The following is a 20,587-nucleotide window of genomic DNA, read 5'->3' as shown; positions in this document are numbered from 1 at the left end:
CCACATCACATAAAACAACAACGCGTGGATGCAAATCGTTACAACCTTCGTCGGAGAGGAGTCGACTACGCACCAGGCGACCTAGTTTGGATTTGGACTCCCGTGCGGACGCCTGGCCTTTCCGAAAAGCTCATGCGCCGCTACTTCGGCCCTTACCGAGTCCTTGGTCGCGTCAGCTCCTTGAACTACGAGGTGTCACCGGAAGGACAAGTCAGCTCATCAAGATGCCGAAGGAGCACAGAAATCGTGCATGTAGTCAGAATGAAGCCATACTATGACAGGCAATGAACATCGAACTATACACACCCGATTATGAGGAATACCTATTTCTCCAAAGGAAACCACGCATTCAGACCATCTCAGCAACACTGCTTTTACGCATCGGGAGGAGGAGGGATAATGACTCAAGGCAAACGCAGTATTCAAACTACGCGCGCTAGTTCATGCGCCCCCCAAGAGATCAGCGGCTTGATGATCAAACAAGAAAAGGCCATGACGGCGCGCACCTCCTCAGCACGGAATTTTGACGAAAAAGAAGTGGTGCACCGCTCGAGGGTTTTCTCGGAGATTGATCCCTTTTTGCTGATCACCTTTACTTTTAGGGCACAAGTTCGCCCCAATAAACAGTTATTCGTACACCATTTAGATTGTACGTAACAATATATATATATATATATATATATATATATATATATATATATATATATATATATATATATATATATATATATATATATATATATGTCGTAGGTTCGATTCCTGCTTACAGTTGGTAATTTTTTCATCCACTTTTCTTTCTTCTTATTTACATTCCATTAATGTTAATAACTTCCCCTGTACATTCCTTGGCATTACTGTCTGTTATATCTCATTATTATTGTGTTAAAAACACGGAAAAACGAGCCCTTAGGTATACACTTCTTTCCCTTATTTCATTGAACGAGGGTCTCGTACTGGCAGACTTGGTGTGTTTAGGTTGTATAAGAGGGACAATTAATCAGCTGCCCGCTCATAATAAGTTCACGTGCTACGTGACGCCAAACATGCGCATAAGAGTGTTTTCACACTCGTTGTTTGGCTTATAGATGGCGCTGACTGTCGCTCCTACTTCTAAATTCACAGATAAACCCAAAAAAGTGGATGGAGGGAGGGCCGCTGTAATAGCTCAGTGGTTAGAGCATCGAACGCGTTATTCGAAGGTCGTAGGTTCGATTCCTGCTTACAGTTGGTAATTTTTTCATCCACTTTTCTTTCTTCTTATTTACATTCCATTAATGTTAATAACTTCCCCTGTACATTCCTTGGCATTACTGTCTGTTATATCTCATTATTATTGTGTTAAAAACACGGAAAAACGAGCCCTTAGGTATACACTTCTTTCCCTTATATATATATATATATATATATATATATATATATATATATTGACGCGTTTCTATATGTGGACGATAACGATGATGGGGAATTTAGTGGGCACGAGGTAGTGGGTCTCTAGCTTCTCTCGAGGCCGAAGAAGACGATCTTGTGGCTCAGCTGTTGAGGACACGCTGATTACGTCGTCCCAAGGTGTATCTGTGTTTTATTCGCGTTGAACCGCGACAATATATATATATATATATATATATATATATATATATATATATATATATATATATATATGAGATCTAACAGACAATAATGCCAAGGAATGTATAGGGGAAGTTATTAGGACAAATGGAATGTAAAGTGGGTGAAAAAATAACCAGCCGTCAGCAGGAATCGAACCTACGACCTTCAAATAACGCGTTCTATGCTCTAACCACTGAGCTATCACAGCAGCCTTCTCTCCACCTACTTTTTTGTGTTTATATGAGAATTTAGAAGTAGGAGTGTCAGTCAGCGCCCTCTGTAGCCATTGATTGATTTATTGATTGATATGTGGGGTTTAACGTCCCAAAACCACCTTATGATTATGAGAGACGCCGTAGTGGAGGGCTCCGGAAATTTCGGCCACCTGGTGTTCTTTAACGTGCACCCAAATCTGAGCACACGGGCCTACAACATTTCCGCCTCCATCAGAAATGCAGCCGCCGCAGCCGGGCGGCGAGTGTGAAACACCCTTTTATGCGCATGTGTGGTGTCACGTAGCACGTGAACCTATTACGAGTGAGCAGCTGACGAATAGTTCCTCGTATACAACCTAATGACACCAAGTCTGCCAGTACGAGACCCTCGTTAATGAATAAGGGAAAGAAGTGTATACCTAAGGGCTAGTTTTTCCGTGTTTTGACACAATATTAATGAGATCGTAATATCTTAGCACACGTACGAAGAGTCACACTGTAATATGCTTGAACAATCAGACCTTGGAAATGTGGCAGGCTATTCGCATTAAAACGAACCTCCCCTCTATTGAAAAATTATTGTAGCGATCGCCTCTGGCGAGATCTGTTCCGGCGGGTACAAGTATGAACACCGCTCGAGCATTAATCTCGTCACCGAGCCAATTAAAAATACTCGCGACCGGGATTCCTGCCCACAAATTCGCAGAATGCTAAGCCTTGAGAAACACCGCGATAGTTTTTCCGTTTGCAGACATAATTCACTGTAAAAAGCGCTCAGCAACGATTTTGTGGTAGTAGCAGCGCTTAGATTCTAAATTATGCCAACGCGAAGTGACGAAAAAAATAAATTGCGTAAGTGGTAGGGGGGGGGGTTGTTGGACAAAAAGTTTCCCGGGGAGGGGGCAAGTTGAACCCCCTTCCCTCCCCCTTGGCCAAGCCACTGAGTGGCACTTAGGCTTCGGATGCGATGTCTGTGACCGCCTGTGGCTCAAGAACAACCACTGTAAATAACGCATTGCGAAACGTCTTTAACCGCTGATTACACTCATCGATGACCATGGTCATGCAATGCCCAATGTGCGACATGTGAAATAAACACTGCGGTAAGCCTAAGCAAACGTGTGGGTAAGCCCAAGCCAAACCTCATCAAGAAGCACGAACATGTAACCAATATTAGAGGAACTTTTCAGTGCTGTGTTGGGTTCAACTCACTGCTGAACACCGGGGCCACACGTTTGAGGTTTCGCTGGTTAACCATTTGTATGGGGGGCTTGGGCGTTTTTTTTATCATTGTTATCATGACCATCAAAACTTTTTTCTTTCTTTGATTTGAGACAGTGCACAAATATATCTTGCGTGGTGTGAACGAATAAACTTTGTTGTAAGTGAACACTGTTTTGTGCCCTCGTTTTCCTTGCGCTCCGTCTTTCACGCTCTTTTTGTATCCGTCATGTCATACCAATACGCCCAAGCATCCATTTCAGCTGAAAATTATATTTGAATAGCGTCTAATATATAATGAGTATGTATGGTTAGGGAATGTATTGTCGATATCGTTCGGGCTACCTCTCTTTTGGGAATCTAGTTCTAAATTGTTATTCAGTACTCAAACGGCATAGGAAGGAAGCCAGCTACGCATGCAGATACCCTATAATGGGTCACCGAACATGAGATAAAATAAATAATTTAGGAATGAGATATTTGGTGAATACAAGAAATCCTTTGCTCAATGACGGCATTCCACTCTGCAGATATACCAGCAGCCTTGAAAACATCGCCCACGGTTATCAGATGATTGCGAGAAACGAGAATTCTTGAACATGTCATTGAAGCCCATACTGTGATGACCGTGTAGAGCAGTTTCGAGTGGTGAAATGGAAAAAGTGCAGAAAAAAGTAAAAAGTGCACCCAAGACATTTTCTAGCCTCCATGCCTTCCACTTCTCCTGTCTCTCGAACGTGCCCATTAACCGGCCAACTAATCCTGACCTGACTTTGATGACTTAAATCAAGTGATGACCCTTTTCATGCGCTCAAAAACATGGCCGCCTGCATGCTTACAGCTGTAGATCTTGATTGTTAGGATGAGCCTTCATTTTAACCAGCCAATGCAGGTGGCAGCTACTCTTCTCACATCAACCATGAACAGCTTTCTTTAGAAGCTATAAACGTTGTTATACACTCTATAAAATTCAGGTGTGGTATGGGTTCAGACACTTATAGTGAGGACATCGCTTCGAGTTTGGTTTTAGTTGCAACGAAAACTCTTATTCGTGTATGGTTTTGGCACGGGTTTTCCTTCGGGACGCAAAAGCAAAGCACAGACGAGTCCTTGTTTAACTTTGCTTTTGTGTTTCTTCTTCGACTGTTAGGAGTCATGAAATACCGACTGTCTCAGTCAGAAACTTGCCTTCTGGTAACAACAACTACTGATTTCTTTTCTGCCACACTTTTCCAGGGTAAAGTGGACAACCGGTAGAGGGACCAGCCAAACTTAGCCCTCCCTCTAGCAATACACATGTGCAATATCTTTGCGGAAATGCTCACCTGTGACGTGGTTCTGGACCATGCCTCACCTTTGTTATGGAATCGACGCGATGTCCTCGAAACTCTGAAAAGATAAATTCACAATAGACGAGAAGGCATCGTCGTCGTAGCGCCAAAATACATTCATACTTGTGTTGAGGAGTGCACTGCAAACAGAGGATGGACTCCACAGTTGGTGTGCATAGGTTTCAGGGCGGTAGTGTTAGAGGGACATTTAAAGAAATAATTAGGTCGTCGTTGATGGCTGAGATAGCGATTCGGAATCCTCGTTTTGCTACTTCAGTGCCGAAAAGGCTTATTCTCAATTATTTTACGTTTTTGTGGTCTGCACGGCGTTAGCGCCTTTCAAGTGACCAGCCTGAAAGCGGGCCTTTCTGACGTAGCAGTTGCCTTGCCCAACGTGGCCCTCTTTTATTGCGCTGCTACCGACATACGCAAAGAATTGTATCAATGCGGGGTTACTAAACGATGGTATCGACATCTTGGGATGCTTTGTGCAAACACAGTCATAGGCATGTTTGTATGTGCCAAGCGTTTTTTTAGAAAAGCAATACAAAGGAAGCTTATTCATAATTACGTCGCTGCAATGCATCCACACCAGAAGTACAACGCTCGGTGTTTCAGGGATAAAAATTTTGTGCTTGCCTAGTTTGAGTGGGCCCCGCTATATGGCAGCACCTATCCGGACTAGCCAAGTAAAAGTATTGAACCAATCGTGCCATAGCCTTTGGTTACGCTGAGCGGTTATTTTTTCTATGAACCGAATATAAACAAACAAGTGGGATTTATTACGTCTTGCAAGCACGGAAGGTTGTTTTTTTATTGGAACTTGTTTGATTACTAGTGCTTAATTGTGGTCGGACTATTTGACGCCAATGGAGCCATTTCCCCCTCTTATGTGGGGTTAGCGGCCTGCGTGAACACCTGTGGTTGGCCCCCTCAAAGATCAATGTTTTATTGATTAGTAACTACGTATGATGTACATAGCAGACGTCGTCCAAACCTTCCGGTGATTGGGGTGACAGCGGGGTTTTCGGTGTTGTGAAATTATAATTCACTAAGACGCAAAAAATCGCGAGTCTCGTTAGTGCCCCTCAAAAGCATGACAGAAGCACAGAATCGCAACAGCTATGCCTGTAAACGTGTCAATTGCTGAAGTTGGGCATCGCAAGAACAGCAAAGCCACGGACAGCAAACACACAGAAAATCCGCTGACTTCCAATCGAATATTTATTAGGGTGAGAGCCTAGATGCCTCGCCAACAGAGAATTTCATCGTCGGCGGCAACCATCGAAGACGAGTGGTGCAAAGAATCCTCATACCGTGGTGATGTCACCATATGTCGTCATCTTAACAGCACAAATATTTTAAAATGTGACACCATGGTGTGTGACGTCTTCTCACGTCAGTTCATCAGACGCAACGCCACACGATGCCTTTGTAGCTCCCTTCTTTAGAAAGCGAACGAAACTGGGGAGCGCTGAGACCTCAAGAGAAAAATATTGCAACGGGTATGAGCCGAGTAATGAGAAAGAGAAGAAGTGAGGTGGTGCAGCCTACCAGTGCCGTGATCGTCGACATCAGCAGTACTAGAGACTTTTAAATCATTAATCCCAGCAAACATTCGTCTAGTGCGAATGATATGGGTGCCAGGCCATCGTAGTATATTTATAAACGAGATGGCTGACAAACTTGCGCGAACATCTCTTGATCTTCCGATTGTGCCAATCATGCCTCCTACAGCTTATGTAACAGCAGCGAGGTTTAGAAAACGTTCCCTTCTTGACGACTCATCAAAAACCATGATACCGAATCCAGATTTCTCGCACCTGCACTTCACATGGAATAATAAATGGTGTCCCACGCGTAAATTGGAAGTCTTGGTAACAAAATTACGTTGCCGTGTACCACCTCTTAATTTCTACTTAAACAGGTCTGGTCTGGTGCCATCCCCTTTGTGCTCAAGCTGTAACGAACCTGAACATATCGACCATTTTCTTATCACATGTCACCGATTCAAAAATCAAAGAAAAAACTGCTTCGAAATTTTATTCAGAAAATTAGGAATATCACTTAATACTCCCAATATTTTGTCTTTTGGGGCCATTTCATTGGGACATAGCGACAGGAACATCTGCGGGGCTCTCTGCGAATTCATAAATAACACAAGAAGATTACCTTGCTGGAGTAAGCCATCAGCTCTCGAATTTTACTAGTCACACTACCACTTATTATTTAGCTGATACACTGCAATGATCCAACTTTCAGGAGAATTTCATATAACGATTCCACCACAGATATTCAACAAATTCTATTATTCCCCCCCCCCCTTTTTTTCTTGTTTTTAACATTGCGCCATATAAATTCACAGTCAAAACACAGTAATCATACTCCCCTAATCTAGAAAATCTATAGGTATTTACTTGCATTAACCACCGGCTTCTTGGCCAATCCCCCTTAGTGGGTGAGAGCCACAAAAGAAAGGAACAAGCAAGCAAGCAGTGCCGTGATTAGGAATAGTTGAGCCCCGTCCTCTAAATAAACGTAGTTAAACCGTAACTGCAATGGTTTTTCGGCAGAAACTCTGGGCAAAGCGAACAAAACGGCGATTCCACAAAGTCTACGCCGAAGCCGACGTCTCCCATAATTGCCTCCGACTCTACCGGAGACCCCGATGTTCATCAATAGCGACCAACTGTCATCTACAACTTTTAGGCGTGCACAATCAGCGCCTGCATGCGTCAGGTGGAGCCACGCCCACTTTTAGAAAAAAGATAGCGAGGACTTGGAAAAATGGCTCACCCACTAGAAGCACGTCAACAAGTGCGACGGCTGGAACCACGCAGCAAATCGCTCTCTTACTGACAAGCACTACACTGGTGAGGTTAGAGAACTACGAAGAAGCATCAACAACATTAACAGCGGAAAAGACGAATTATTATGAAGGGTCCACCTCAAAAAAATTGAGGGGAGCAGCGTGTTCAAGTGCCAGGTGAGACCTAGTGCAGTGGATGTACAGAAGTGATCCTCAAGTCATGTAGCATGGTGAAATAATTTATTAATATGTGGGGTTTAACGTCCTAAAACCACCATATGGTAGTGAGAGACGCCATAGTGGAGGGCTTGGGAAATTTTGACCACCTGGGGTTCTCTAACAAGCACCCAAATCTGAGCGCACGGGCATACAGCATTTTCGCCTAAATTGAAAACGCAGCAGCCGCGGCCGGGATTCAATCCGGCGGCCTACATGTCAGCAGCCAAGTACCTTAGCCACAAGACCACCATGGTGGGGCTGTAGATTAATTTATTGAGGCACACCAAATGCAAAAATATGGACATGATGTGGGTGTAAGTGTACTTTTTATTTCGCTAGCACAAAAGGACGGGCGTTTTTGGTTGTTTTTCTTAATTTGCCACATGTCCACTATACTCTACGCTAAGATATAATATTGTAGGGTGCATGTGCATCTTGATTTTCCGTTTCGAGTAAGTGTATTTATTGTGACAGCAATAATATTGTTACGTGATTTCGGCTGACTGAAACAGGGCTTAGTGCGACATACCCAAGAAAGGTGCCTCAGACTGAGAGTGAAGAAGTGGACGTTGTCGGTGAGCTGCGTTGAGGCTATAGACTGACTACTGTTATTTTCCACGTAAAATTTTGGTGGAAGTGCTGGGTGCTCTTCTTACAACGGAGCTACGGAGTGGACGCCTCCTTAAGTCGGCTACCAAGGCTCCGGGTGAGGATATGGCTTCGCCACCTATCTCAGCAACGACAGCAACCCGGTACGTCGCCCTAACGCAACCCCGTTATCCCGGTACTTTTACTAGAGAGGAAAAGGCGAATGTTGACAAGTGGCTTAGTATGTACGAGCACGTCAGCAAGCCATATGGCTGGGACCCAACCGTTATGCTTGCGAATGTCATTTTCTATCTTGACAAGACCCGTCGCATCTGGTTTGAGACCCATTAGCACGAAATCACAAGCTCGGAAATGTTTAAATAACAGCTCCGCGACCTCTTTGGTAACCCGTTTGGTCAACAGCTTGATGCCCGAAAGCAATTTGACGTACGTACACAGACGTCCACTGAGCCTTACTTGACTTATATTCAAGACGTCTTAGCGTTGTGTCAAAGGGCCGATCCCAACATGAATGAGGCCAACAAGATTTCGCAAGTTTTAAAAGGAATCACCGACGATGCGTTCAGCCTGCTTGTATTTACCAACGTAACGACCATCGACGCCGTGATCAAAGAGTGCCACTGTCTCGAGCAGGCGAAGAGTCGACGCATTTTGCATCAGTTCCAGCGCCTACCCAACACCGCGGCAACGTCGTTTTGCGAAGCCACTCCTTGTCATCCGTCTACAACCGAAGACGTGACGCGTATCGTTGGACGTGAAATCGAGGCCGCTTACCCGGTTGCCAACAAACCGAAATTTCCCGACACCTCAACGCCAGCCGTCGCCTTGATCTAGGCTGTAGTCCGCCAGAAATTCGCTAGCCTTGGTATCCTGTTCACTGCACCTACCCTGGATAATAGTGGTCCCACGATAGCTTCTGTGGACATGAGACATCGCCGTTCGTACTCTATTCGAACCAGGAACCCGTCTGAATGGCGAACAGCTGATGATAAGCCAATCTGCTTCCGCTGTGGTCGCGCAGGACACATTGCTCGTTACTGCCGTAGCCAATGGCCATCTATGTCTTCTGGCTCATACCCCGCTTACAGTAACTCATTCCTTCCACCAAACCACCGTTATCCGACCCGCACTGAGTCTACAGCATTTACTGCCCCTGAGGACTACGGCCACCCTGTCGCGTCGTCGACGCCACCTCAAAGCCGCCCTTCTCGTTCAAAAACGCGTCGCCGCTCTCCCTCGCCATCGTTTAACCGCTGCATGTCCCCGGAAAACTAGGCTGCGCAACTTCTGGAGGTGAAGCTTCCCTGCCGACCTTACCCAAAAATCTTCTGTTGCCCTTACGTTTGAACCGGAACACCCTAGAAGTATATGCTGATGGCACACCTGTTGAAGCTTCGATAGATACGGGCGCTCACGTGTGTATTATGAGTTCACGTTTTCGTCGTCGCATGAAAAAGGTCCTCACGCCCCCCTTGACCAGTGTCGTCCAAGTTGCAGATGACGCAACAGTCCCTGTCGTCGGTATGTGCACAGCTCAACTTACCGTAGCCGGTGATCAGGTGGTCGTCCTTTTTACCGTGTTTGCAACATGTCCCCACGTCCTCATACTAGGCCTCGATTTTCTTGCTGCCAATTCTGCTCTGATTGATTGCTCCACTGGTGTGCTCCGCCTAGAACTGACGCAAATCAGTGACGCCCCGCACCAACCTACATGCCGATTACAACGCAGCGACTTTGTTCACCTGCCCTCCAAAACTGTGACGTACGTCAATTTTCTGTGCTCACCAACTGTGCCCGACGGAGACTATTACGCTACGCCTCTCACCGACGTACTCCTTGCGCACAATGTTGCAGTGCCTTATACGGTGCTCAGCATCACATATAACAAAACTTGTCTACCACTTGTAAATTTCGGCTACATGAATGATGTGCTTCCACAAGGCATTTCCGTGGCCCACCTGTGTTCGTTGCTCGATTCACAAATTGAAGTGCTTGCCTTAGACACCCTTGTTTCACTGCAGTGCACATCACTCGCAACACATTTGGGCAGCCGTAAATTTATAGACATGATCGCCACTGATCTTCCGCTTCCGCAAGTTGAAGCCCTACAACATCTTCTCGAGGCCTATCAAGATATTTTCGATTTTGGCGACCGACCTCTAGAGCAGACGTCCTTTGTCCAGCATCGCATACACACAGGTGATGCCAACCCTGTTCACTGCCGTCCCTACAGAGGGTCTGCTTTTGAGCGCAGCATAATTCAGAAGGAGGTGAACAAGATGCTAGCGAAGGACATTATTGAACCATCCTCCAGTCCCTGGGCATCCCTGGTGGTATTAGTTAAAAAGAAGGACGGATCGTGGCGATTTTGTGTGGACTATCGCCACCTTAACAACATCACCAAGAAAGACGCATACCCTCTGCCCCGCATTGATGACGCCCTTGATTGCCTCCATGGTGCCGCCTACTTTTCTTCCATCGATCTTCGTTCTGGTTGTAGGCAGATTGCCGTGGACCCCATGGACCGAGAGAAGACGGCTTTTGTAACACCCGATGGCCTCTATCAATTCAAAGTCATGCCTTTCGGCTTATGTAATGCCCCCGCCACCTTTGAACGAATGATGGACTCCCTACTCCATGGATTCAAGTGGTCTACGTGTTTTTGTTATCTTGATGACGTGATCGTGTTTGCTCCCACTTTTGAAGTGCACCTTGAGAGACTGTCGAAAATTCTTGATGTATTCTCTCACCGGCCTTCAGCTGAATTCATCCAAGAGCCGGTTTGGTCGCCCTCGCATTACAATACTCGGACATATGGTTGACGCTTATGGCGTACAGCCTGACCCAGAAAAAGTTTGAGCTGTGAAGGACTTTCCTGTGCGAAAAACTGCCAAAGATGTCCGCAGCTTTGTGGGGATCGGCTCCTATTTTCGGCGGTTCATCAAGAACTACGCGGAAATCGCTCGGCCCCTAACGAATTTGCTCAAACCAGATGAGACGTTTACCTGGAGTCCCTCGCAAGCAGCAGCATTCTCCAACCTGACCACTTTGCTCACTTCTCCTGTGCTGGCTCACTTCAACCCTACGGTACCGACCGAAGTCCGCACCGATGCCAGCGGTTACGGAATAGGCACTTTGTTGGCTCAGCGACAACGTGGGCAGCATTACGTGATAGCTTATGCCAGCAGGCTGCTGTCTCCCTCGGAGCGTAATTATTCCATCACAGAGCGCGAATGCCTAGCGCTGGTGTGGGCAGTGTCGAAATTTCGCCCTTATACGGCCGACCAATTACAGTTCTCACCGACCACCACGCTCTTTGCTGGCTCGCCTCCCTCAAAGATCCCACAGGTCGTCTCGCCCGCTGGGCACTCCGCCTCCAGGAGTATGCTTACACCGTAGTGTATAAATCAGGAAAACTGCACAAAGATGTGGATTGTCTGTCACGCTATCCTGTGGCCGACTGCGATCCTACGAGCACTGATTATGTGGGTTGCGTCCTTTCCATCTCCCAGCTGCTTCATCTCGGGGACGAGCAGCGTTGGGATCCGGATATCAGCCACCTAATACAACAGCTTGAATCTTCACCGCAAGACGCTTCTGTTCGCATGTTTACCTTAAAGGACCACACCTTATATCGGCGTAATTTATCGCCCAATGGTCACGACCTACTTCTGGTCATACCAAAGCACCTGCGCTCCACAGTCCTACGCGAGCTCCATGACGCACCAACCGCCGGTCACCTTGGTGTGTCTCGCACATATGACCGTGTGCGCCGCCGCTTCTAATGGCCTGGCCTTTCACGCTCTGTACGTCGTTATGTCAACGCTTGTGAAATTCGCCAGCGTCGCAAAAAGCCGTCGGGACTCCCTTCCGGATATCTTCAGCTCATCGACATCCCATCGGAGCCATTCTTCCGTGTTGGTTTGGACCTTCTCGGTCCCTTCCCAACATCCGCCTCCGGAAACATGTGGGTCGCGGTGGCTACGGATTACGCGACCAGTTACGCAGTTACGCGAGCCATGCCAACAAGCTGCGCTACAGACGTCGCTGATTTTCTACTACGCAATCTCATTTTACTGCATGGAGCCCCTCGTCAACTGCTGACAGACCGAGGCCGTACGTTCCTTTCGAAAATGGTTGACGATATCCTGTGTTCCTGCTCTACCCAACATAAGCTCACGACATCGTACCATCCCCAAACAAACGGGCTTACAGAATGTTTAAACCGCACCCTGACAGACATGCTATCGGAATACGTCTCAGCTGACCTTCGTGATTGGCACCTTGCACTACCCTACGTGACGTTCGCATGCAATTCCTCCCGGCATGACACTGCTGGGTACTCGCCATTTTACCTTCTGTTCGGATGCAAACCAACATTGCCGTTGGATACTTTCCTGCCAGCCGCTGCGCAGTCCACTTCTGAATATGCACGCGACGCTATTACCCGAGCTGACCATGCTCGTCAGCTTGCCCGCAGCAGAATAATGGCGTCCCAAAACTTGCAGAAGCATCGTTATGACGAGCGGCACCGCAACGAACACTTTCCAACAGGTTCCCTCGTTCTTCTTTGGTCCCCTACGCGACATGCAGGCCTTTCAGAAAAACTTCTCTCTCGTTTCAGGGGCCCGTACCACGTGCTCAGACGAGTGACTGACACTACATATGATATTGTCCTTGATAATCCATCAACGTCTTCTGCTCTGCTGTCAAGGGATATCGTCCACTTATCAAGGCTCAAGCGTTACCACACTGCTCCTGCTGTAGCCCCATAAACTCGCCGGGTCGGCGCTTTTGCCGCCGGGGGTCGTGTTACGTGATTTCGGCTGACTGAAACAGGGCATAGTGGGACATATCCAAGAAAGGTACCTCAGACTGAGAGTGAAGAAGTGGACGTTGTCGGTGAGCTGCGTTGAGGCTGTAGACTGACTACTGATATTTTCCACGTAACAATATGTACAGTCTTGGCGCGCTATTGCCTTCCCCACCAGCATAACGTCACGTATAAAGCACAAATTGAAAAGATACTTCAGCGCATGATACGTTCATGGGTGATAACGCCCGAGCGAGGGCAACTTATGTAACTGAGGTGGAGATCAAACGAGCCGGCCCATCCCCTTCGATCCGAGGCGCATGCTATAGGATCACCCCACCTGTTAGACTGGTCGAATGCTTAAGCAGAAAGAAAACACACCACCCATCTTTAGCGAGCGTGAAAAGATGCGAAGGGGCGGGCTTTTTTCCGCAGCAACTGCGACCTCTGATTATACGGTGTGGTCGTCGCTGGCGTGCACGTTATCTCGCTATCTCGGCAGCAGTCAGCGGGTGGCTCGCAAACCTTTTTATGTTATGTGCCCTCAACGCGAAAAGACTTTGCGAAGAGTGCCCGTGAAGTGGCTATCACATTCATTGCTGGACCGTTTCAGTGAAACGGACTTTTTTCGTCAAACTGATGTTAGTTCCTGGTGTGTTTGGTTTTCAACACTGCTGTTTCTGCGTACTTGTCATTGAAGGCTGGGTTAGGTGATTTCCCAAGCTTTTGGTTAATGTGTTCCTACTCAGGTTAGGGTCTGTTGTGGAGAGAAGAAAAACCAGCAAAAAGAATGCTCAGCAGGTGTAAATGAAAGGTGATCGGCAAAAAAGGATTGACGACTCTTTTCAGTTTCCGTCAGGGTGTCAGTCATATAGTTCCGCATTCACATGTCCAAAAGTTTCTTATCGCACCACATGAACTGTCATATCTTTCACCTATGCCCTGCCTACCAAGAAGAGAAAAAGCACTGTCAGGCATCGCAAACAATACGCGGGGTGCGCCATCGTCATACTGCATTGAATGGCATGCGCCAGATGCGACGTAGGTTAGACGGGTGGGACAATAATGTACGGAATGCCAAATAAGTATGCCTAGCTATTCTCTGCCGTTACGTTGCCTTGTTTTAAGGAACTGCAATTATATGATGGACAACGCAATTGCGAAATAATCCAAGTTCACGAATCAGCTGTTTTTCTTTGGAAGAATCGCCATTTCTAGAGGCGCAGGTGTGATTATGCTAAGATATCATGTCATGCTTTACGTTTCTTTGATATATACTCTAGAAACTTTCTTTTTGGCGAGCCCCTTCGGTACAGCACCCAAAAGGTTTCACATGTTTTTTTTTTTTGACACCCTTGCTGCTATCACGGGAGATTCATTGGCCCAAGAGCTCCAGTTTATACGGAGTGGAAAACACAACAAGGATTGCAATTGTGTCACCTATTGTACTCTACCAATCTGAGGTGTTCTTTCTTAATTACCTGCTCACGTGTCGACCCAACTCTCTCACACTAATGCGCTTGTGTGAAACTGTACCAGTTTTAAAGACGACAGTTTTCTTGGGCCCCTTCGACGAAAAAATTCTGCCTGCCTGCCTGCCTGCCTGCCTGCCTGCCTGCCCGCCTGCCTGCCCGCCTGCCCGCCTGCCCGCCTGCCTGCCTGCTTGCCTGCCTGTCTGTCTGTCTGTCTGTTTGTCTGTCTGTCTGTACAATTGTCTGTTTGTCTACTTTTAACAGCATCGGGTACTTGAAACGGCCGACCCCATTCGCAGCGCCCACCAATGTTGCTCAAAATTCGGCGTTCATATTTGTGCAATTATCAATTAAAAAGCAATGATTACACATTACTGGGACAGCATAACAACACGTATATATTCTGCATGTGGGTCTTTTACTATAAAAGGCATACATATGTAATTTTAAGGACCGTAGCGCTTATCACGTTGCGCTGACCATGCAACGCTTGCATGGAACGGAGAGTGCTTCCAACGTTTTGCTAAGACGAGATGGTAGTGGCACCTACCCTTCGCCTTGTGTTCTACACCTTATCACCTCTGAGATGGGCGCGCACACTCGTCTCAAAGCCGCGCGCTTTGTTTTCTAAGAAAAGTGGCACATGGCGCTCATGTCTCACGTGTGACGTGACTTGAAGTGCTCATTCGCATCCGCTACGCGCTCGAGGTGCTCTAGCGCATCGTTTCCAGAATACCATTCACCGATTTGTTTTTGCGCAGAACATCAAATAAATGGTTTGTTCACTCTCTCCACACGCAAGACTGTCGTCTTTCGACATCTGCAGATTAACATGCAGATACAGGGCCAATTTTTCAGTCTGCGATGATAGTTTGGCCCTCTCCTGTCTCTCCCTCCTTTTTCATGTTTCTAGCATCGAAACAGTTACAAAATGCTCAGCATACCTTTCTAGAGCAATAAAAACTTCAGTTTATTGTCTGGGATTGTACATGCACTTTTTTGTCAAATATTATGCGTTTTTATTTATTTATTTGAAAACCGTAAGGGTACCGAAGGGCATTATATAGGGGGATTGATAAAGAATTAAATACAATCATATTTAAGGCATAAAGCAATTGAAAAGAGAAAACTAGAAATATAATGCAGAGACAATAACATTTCACAGATAACGATAACATCAAGATTTTTTAGGTTTGGTTAGTTTCTGGAATGAACACAATCAAAGATGACATACGGTATAGCTTACAATGAAGTGCTTTATCGAAAAGTGTTATCGTGCTCGAGAAATGAGCGGAGAGATAACTGAAAAGACTGATGATCGTTGATAGTGGCAATGCTAGATGACAGTTAATTCCATGGGTTTATTGCTAGTGCAACAGGTTGATTACGGTATTTTTTAGTGTGAGCAAAACATGGTTTGACTTTCTAGGCGTGGTATTATCTAGATGAGGTGTGGTGTGCGGGTAAAATATGAGATCGCGCAATAGACCTGCTGCTATGGTAGAGGGTGTGAAAGAAGAATAACTGGGTGAGAGTTCGATGCAAGGCGAGTGAATGCATATTAGGAGTGCTTTTTAGTTTTGTGACACTTTGAAGTTGAGAACAACACGACAAGATGAACTGGGCTGCTTTGTTTTGAATTGTTCGGAGGTGATTAGGCCGGGTGACATGATGTGGATGCAAATAATAGATGCCTAATCTAATGAAGGATGATTGAGTGAGTTATAGACTAATAACCTGGTATCCCTGTTCGCGAGATCAAGACGTCATTTCAAGAGGCTGAGTCTTTTTAGGGCTGCAGAAGTTGTGTGTTCTATGTGGTTATTCGCAGGATTTTCGTAAGCAAATCACGAAGCACGCTTAAGCAATTTCGAATGCGCAGGTTTCAAAGTGTGGCAGTTTGGGCTACTTGCTATGACATTACGATAGCTATAGCGCGAGAACAAAATGACGACAAAGAGACAAGGAGGACACGAGCGCTAACTTCCAACTGAGTTTATTGCGCAGAGTGCGAAAACATATAGAGGAGACAGTACACTATGGGACGAAACCATCCATCACGAAGAGCAGTGCATGGGTAAGAAGAAAAAAGCAGAGAAAAAGGCATAGAAAATTCTATAAAGAAACGAAACAGAAAAGTAAAAGTAACATACCTACTTGCGCGCTCCGAAACATTCGAGGAACTTTAGTTCCTTCTCGTACAGAGATATTCTTTATTCTTTATTCAAAGGTTACCCCGCATTGCCCAAAGGCGTTACAGCACGGGAGTTACAGAAACGGCATAAACAATTCTTCATTGTTACAGCACATTTGCATGGCAGACAATTGATTCCACTCTTTCACAGTTCTAACAAAAAATGAATTCGCGGACAGGGGATCACAGAAATGACAAACAATTCTTCGTTCTTACAGCCCACTTGCATGGCAGACAATCCATTCCACTCTTTAACAGTTTTAACAAAAAATGAATTCGTGAACAGGTTCGTCCGGGTGCGTAATTCTCTTATTTTAAAAACATGGTCTGTTCTAGATGAACGGTAATGAGGTTTCTTAAAGTATTTTTCTTTATTAATTCCTGTTTTATCATTATATATCTGAAAAAAGAACTTCAGTCGCAGCTTTTGCCGACGCGAGGAAAGCAGTTCCCTCCAAGCTCATTTTTCATCCGAAGGCTTCTCTTCCCTCTCTTGTACCGTCCCAAGACGAACCTGGCCGCCCGGTTTTGAATTTTTTCAATTTCATCAATGAATGTGGCTTGCGAAGGATCCCATATGGCACAAGCGTATTCCAGTATAGGTCGTATGCATGTTAAATAGGCTGTATTTTTTAAGTTTAGTTCTGAAGTTTTTAAATTACGTTGGATAAAGTTTAGCGCCTTTCCAGCTTTACAAACCACATCATCTACAGTCGCATTCTACGAGCAGTCAGATGACAAGACTACCCCTCGGTATTTATTTATTTATTTATTTATTAGAATACCCTCAGGGCCCGTAGGGCATTACAGAGGGGGTGGGTACAACATATATAACACACAAGAAAAAAAGACAAAATAAAGAAACAAGTATCAGATGCGCAAATCAGGAAGGCAACATAAGTGAACTAAAAATGTATAAGAATTCAAGCACATACAAGACAAAGATAGATAATGGAAACTGCGTATAGTTACAAGCATTGCTGAGAAATTGCAGTCTTGAATAACAAAGGGTCTGTTATTGATACAACGGAAGAGGCTGTTTTCGGTAAGAAGGCTGCTGAAAAGAATTTGGTGCGGCAAAACGGAATGGCAACCTTATGCTGATGATCAATGCGCGATGAGTGGTATGACGGTTGTGAAATGAGGTCTCGCTTCATTGATGGATTGTGAAAAAATATCTTATGAAAAAAATGCAGTCGCGCCAGTTTCCTCCGGACAGTTAAATTGGGTAGGTCAAGGTTAGATTTCATTTCTGATATGCTAGCAGTACGGGAATAATTAGAACAAATGAACCGAACTGAGCGGTTCTGAACAGATTCTATTTATAACTATCTGCTCTTTTTAGACGTTCATTGTTTAAAGTATACTCTGTTTCCATAGGTTTCCGCTTCTTTTTATTATTTAGGTTCATTTTCCACGTAGAGCACCCATCTTGAACACGTTTCAAATCAGTTTGCAGTTGGGTAAGGTATCTGTCATTATTTACTCGTCTATACACAACACAATCGTATGCCAACAATCTAATAGGTGATGAAATACCTGCTGAAATATCATTTATGTATACTAAAAATAAAAGTGACCCTAAAACTGAACCCTGTAGAACTGCCGATGTCACGTCAACCTAATCAGAGCTTTTGCCGTTTAAGATGATGCATTGCCGGCGCTGGCACAAGTAATTTTCAATCCAATTTAGGACATCAGAATCTATATTTAGTAATTTAAGTTTGTTGCAAAGGAGTGAATGTGTTACCGTGTCGAATGCCTTGCGGAAATCTAAGAAGATGCAGTCCGTTTGCCCCCTTGAATCAATGGCGGATACCAAATCATGATAAAATTCAACTAGTTGGGTGGTGCACGACAACCCCTTTCGGAACCCATGTTGAACATTAGTTAATATATTGCTTTCAGTGAGGTGTTCCATTATTCCATGAGTATAGAACGTGTTCCATTACCTTGCAGACTATTGATGTTAAAGAGATTGGTCTGTAATTCCCAGCATCCTTTTTTGACCCCCCTTGTGGACTGGAACAACATGGGCTGTTTTCCAATCAACTGGTAGGAGGCCTGATTTCAAAGATTGTTTATAAATTATGTGCAAATAAAGAGAGATTGGTTCGGCGCACCGTCTCCGAATACGCGGAGAAATCGTATCTGGGCCAGTTGCTTTCGTTTCGTCTGTTTGCTTTATTAGATTTTCAATGCCTCTTACGCTGAACTCAATTGGGATAATTGGAGGTATGCTATTGGCATCGACCAAATAGGCAAAGTCCTGTATTGGCAAAAAGATAGATTTAAAATAGTTGTTCAAACAATTCGCCTTCTCTTCATCATCTCTGATAGTTTTGTTATTATAAACAATTTCATATATACCAACCCTCTCAGAACCATAACTCTTGATATATTGCCAGAAATGCTTAGAATTTGCTCTCAGCGTGTCGTTCAATATTTAAAATAGACGCCTCTGGCATTTTTTATGCCTTTTTTGCATTCTTGCGTAATCTGAAATAACTTTTGATAGTGGCTAGTCCATTTAGTTCGTTTGAATTTAGCGAATTACCGCTTTTTATTATTGATTAGCCACAGCAGACGTGACGTCATCCACGGCTTTTTTCATTTTTCATTTTTGGAGGAATCCGCGCTTGGCACATGTGCCTGAACGAGTTCAAGTAGCTTATTTTTGAACAGACGCCACAATTCATGCACATCTTTATCATCCGCCAGGCATTCGAAGACTGGTAGATAAATATACAGTTTTTCATTTATGCTACAATAATCGCCTCGGTCAAAGAATAATACTCTTCTATTGCCTGTGTGCTTCACGCGATGAATTTTCGTTTTTATGGATGCAACTACAGCGTGGTGGTCACCTAATCCCGGAATAACTGTTGGTGAGTTTACAAGGTTTGGCGAGTTGCAAAACATCAAGTCTAAGATACCATTTGCACGGGTTGGCTCGGTTACATATTGTAACAGACCGTGGGTATCAATAATGCTCTTCATGTTCATGTTAACCTGACTACATTTTTGGATTACACAGGTATTATCACTCCAGTGAAGGTCTGGTAAATTAAAGTCGCCACCTACCAACCTGACCTGAAACCTCAGAGATAACTTCACTGAAAGCATGTAGTGGCGCCACGTCAGAGTTCGGTAGCCAATACACCACCCCAGCAGTAAGTGAAAAACAATGAGATAAATGCACTTTACACCACACAGCTTTCACCGCATCATGGCTGATGGCAAGGGCAGATGAGCGTAAATCAGATCGAACAAGCAAAAAACGCTGCCACCACGACTCAGCCTATCTTTTCGATAGACAAAGTTCTCTGGAAAAACTTCACTGTCGCTGATGGAAGTATTTAGCCAAGATTCCGTGCCGAATACTATATCCGCCTTTACAGACTCTGTTAAGGCCGCAAGTTCATCCGCTTTGCTACTCACGCTACGGCAATTCACAACTAGAGCAATCAGGTCGACATGAGGGGTTACTTTAATTTGGGCACTACGTCAAGGTTTTGTAACAGGAACAACTTCTCCCTTTTCTTGGGGATCAATAGCTAGAATAGAGAGCTGCCACGGAATTAATCTGTCGAGCTCACCGGCACCACCGACAACACGCTCACAACAAACGATCCACAAACACACAAACGCAAAGCCGTAGACAGCGACAGCGACACGACGGAGGAGATCGAGATGGTCTCAATAGAAAAAGAAGCCCCACTGACAAATGTCGAGTCCGCGACAACTAAGCTCAGCGACAAAATTGATACGTCGGCGAACAAGCTTGCCAAGTTTATCGAAACCTTTAAGACTTACACTGACAAAGCTGACCAGAGGCTCGTGAGCCTAGAGAAATGGCAGCCAACCCACCTGTGGCAGGTGCTCCTCAGAAGCTAAGCGCGGACAAACCAGTGGTTACGGCAAGCGTGCCAAGCATACCTTCTAGAGCTAAAGTCCGACCAGTCAAAGCACGCAATCTTGCGGAAATAACGAGCCGCGACGCACACAAGCTACCAAGCCAAAATGGCTGCTGACCGTAACGAGATTAAGATCTGGCAGTGGAACTGTAACTCACTCCATAAACGCCAAGCAGCAC

The 20,587-nt window shown here is 45.3% G+C and overlaps 1 long non-coding RNA gene across 1 annotated transcript in view; it reads right to left on the bottom strand.

Moving 5' to 3' along the window:
- LOC142784421 (uncharacterized) overlaps positions 1 to 20,587 on the bottom strand; it is a 161,487-nt gene that overhangs the window by 23,763 nt on the left and 117,137 nt on the right. The window contains exon 2 of the long non-coding RNA XR_012888622.1: positions 4,370 to 4,433. This is a non-coding gene — a long non-coding RNA (uncharacterized LOC142784421). The remainder of the gene's footprint in view (positions 1 to 4,369; positions 4,434 to 20,587) is intronic.

Source organism: Rhipicephalus microplus, unplaced genomic scaffold (assembly GCF_043290135.1).
Source record: "Rhipicephalus microplus isolate Deutch F79 unplaced genomic scaffold, USDA_Rmic scaffold_14, whole genome shotgun sequence".
Classification (NCBI taxonomy): Eukaryota; Metazoa; Arthropoda; class Arachnida; order Ixodida; family Ixodidae; genus Rhipicephalus; species Rhipicephalus microplus.
This window is presented reverse-complemented; position numbering and strand designations above follow the sequence as displayed.